The sequence below is a fragment of the Pseudopipra pipra genome, unplaced genomic scaffold (genome assembly GCF_036250125.1).
Source record: "Pseudopipra pipra isolate bDixPip1 unplaced genomic scaffold, bDixPip1.hap1 HAP1_SCAFFOLD_199, whole genome shotgun sequence".
Taxonomy (NCBI): domain Eukaryota; kingdom Metazoa; phylum Chordata; class Aves; order Passeriformes; family Pipridae; genus Pseudopipra; species Pseudopipra pipra.
Window position 1 is genome coordinate 10,713 of NW_026990678.1, and position 2,828 is coordinate 13,540.

At 52.8% G+C, this 2,828-nt stretch overlaps 1 long non-coding RNA gene across 1 annotated transcript; it reads right to left on the reverse strand.

Annotated features, from left to right (window-relative positions):
* Nucleotides 1–358: 358 nt before the first annotated feature.
* On the reverse strand, nt 359–2,250 carry LOC135408147 (uncharacterized). Its single transcript, XR_010427277.1, has 2 exons — nt 1,394–2,250; nt 359–410 (listed from the first exon to the last, which is right to left on the reverse strand). It is a non-coding gene; the product is annotated as an uncharacterized LOC135408147 (long non-coding RNA).
* Nucleotides 2,251–2,828: the final 578 nt, after the last annotated feature.

The window sequence follows — 2,828 nt, forward strand, 5'->3', positions numbered from 1 at the left end:
GTGAGCCATGCATGCTCCCTCTCTGCTCCCAGCACTTGCTCTGGGGCTTTTCCCCATTTCCCCAGTGATTTGTGCTCACTGTCCAGGGGATCTACACTTGTTGCTTCAACCACAGGGCCAGGGGCAACTCCCTCCCGAGGCCTCGCTCCTGCCCCGACCCCTGCTCTGGCTCTGGCTTGGATCCACCATCTCCATTCCATGGGGCTGCCTTCCTGAGCAGGGCCTGGCCTGGGCATCCTGGAGGAGCTTTTTACCCAAGGCCTTAGGGGGATTTCAGGCCCTCTTATCATTTATTAAGTTTCCACTAAAGCCCAAGAACATACTCAGAGCTGCTTCTCCAACAGGGTGTTATCTTGGGCTGGCTTCCAGTAACTTCCTATTCCCAAATCCTAAGGGCACTTCCTTCCTACCTGGAACAGTTCATTAGGATACAGGCCCAGAATAAAGACAAGTGCCACAAGCATTCAAACACACAAGATATCTTTATTGCAGTGAGAATAATAATAATAATAAACTTAGCAAAGAGAATCAAAAGTTAAAAAAGGATACAAATGAACTGCCTTATCATGTGGCATTAAAACAAATACTAAGAACAGCATTCAATACAGTATAATATTAACTAGTGAAAAGGGAGTTAAAGGGATACCAAAAAGGATCTTAACACAATATTATGGATAACTATTAACACGATATTTGGTCAGTACAAGGGGAAAGTAAAGGGAAAATATGAATACTAAATAAAGGGTATTAAAGGAACACTATAGGATGTTTAAAGTCTTCTTTCTCAGTTGCTTCCTATCACTAACCTGTGCCCACCCCCACAGCCAGGCAGGGCTGTCAGGATCTGCAGCAGCTGGTCGGTGCCCATCCCTTAGCGGGCGTCCCCGCGGAGCAACACAGGCTCGGTGGCAGGATGAGGATCGCTCAGCTCAGCAGTCCTGACAGCCCATTTGATCAGCTCCACATTACACCACGTAGGGCCAGGACACAGTGTAAGGGGAGGCCTGACTGGCAGCCAAACCCCGCCTGATCATTGCCTGGTGGCAACAGTCTGGGCCTGCCCTACTTGTAGGGCAAGGGGCCAGCCACCCCTGCCCACATCATCTTCCTCTCACCATCATCTTTCTCACCCCTAGGTATGACCTCTCCCATGGTGTTTCAAGGGTAGATGTACCTACCTTGCAAGATGTAGCAGAACCAAGGAAGAACTCAGCTCTGATAACAGGGGATATCAGGCTGACTTGCTGAAAAGCACAATGGACCTTACAATTAGCTTGTGCCATCAAGTTACATTGTACCACACTCCAGCTGGTTTCACAACCTAATATGATTTCTTTCTCACGCCTCTATGCTCCATTGATCATCTAATTCAAAAGTACCCCCCTTACATTACCCTACTTCTGCCAGAGGCTCCAATTGGCATCATTAGCACTGGCAGGAACCTTCAGTTCCCCCTCTGGAGCTCGTATTGGCCACAGGTCTGGAGCCTGTTGAATTGCTCCCTGAGCTGTTTCCAACCCTCCCTGCTGCTCATTTCCCACTCAAACTCACACTTCTGCCCTGGGACTTTATGGCCCAGGCCAAGGATTGGTCCCAAAGGAGGACCTTGTTGTCACCAAAAGCCAAACCAACCAATAAACTGCTGGGCTTCCACCTTGCTCTGGGGGTGACCAAGCCTGAAGTCTCCTGCCTAGTCCTGGGCAACAGTTCCTGGGGACCACAACACCTCTGAGTTCCTAAAACTATCACAGGTTGGGCAGGTGCTTGAATTCTGTCTGGATTAACTCCCCCCTTCCTTTCCATGTGCTGCCCTACTCATTCTAATGGTGCTTGTACTCCCTGAACCATTCCCTCACCCATCCAACCATCCCTTGTGCCCTCTCTGGCAAGGACAGTGGGTCCAGGTGTTCTGCCACGCTCCCAGGGCAGAGGGTGGGACTGTGGAGCCACCCTCGAGGGGGGAAACGTGCCCTGCCTGCCCTGCCCAGGGAAAGGGAACTGCCCCCAGTGTTCCCCAGCACAAGGCACCCTTGGGAATATCCACTGCAATGGGACACTCAGGGACAGCAACAAGCACTGCACAAGGCTGCTCTGGCACAGGACCAATTTTAAGCTCAGCTTTTCTCTGGACCACTGCACTTTGTTTCCCACCTCATCCTGCAGTCAGAACTTGCTGTCCTTGCAACTTTTTAGGGTGACCATAAATTACAGAGGCCTCTGCTCCAGCATCCACAAGGGCCTGAACCATCTGACAGGATCCATTTTTCCAGGGAATTCAAAGCTCCACCTAAGGATTAGGGTCTTTTCTCACCCACCCCTGTGCTGCAGCTTGGCTTCCATCTCACTCTGCTTTCAGTTCTCTCCATGGTTGAACATTGGCAGCCCTGGCCCTGGGTGGAGCTCGGCATCCTGATCCCATCCCTCCTGGCCCCGGAACCGCTGGCTCAGCAATGGGGGGCCCTCCATTGCCAAGGGCACGGTCCCGTCGGGGCTCACGGGGGGAGCAGGAGGTCGAAGGCTCCATCCCTGCTGCTACAACCTTCCACCACTACAGCCAACAGAGGGGCCTCTCCAGCCCTGCCTCCCAAGGCATCCTGAACAAACCCATCCCAACTCCACAGGACAAACTGCTCCCTCTCTGCACAGTCCAGTCTACTCTCAGGAATGCCTGAATCCATGGGAGGGACCTTGCTTTGAGCTCCCCAGGGCCGGGCACCCCGAGGATCTCCCCGAATAATCCTTTCGGTGCGCGCTGGAGTCCTCGGGGTGCCCCAACCCGGGGGGCACCAACAGCACTGTCCCTCCAGGGGGCCAATTTGGTCTCAAGC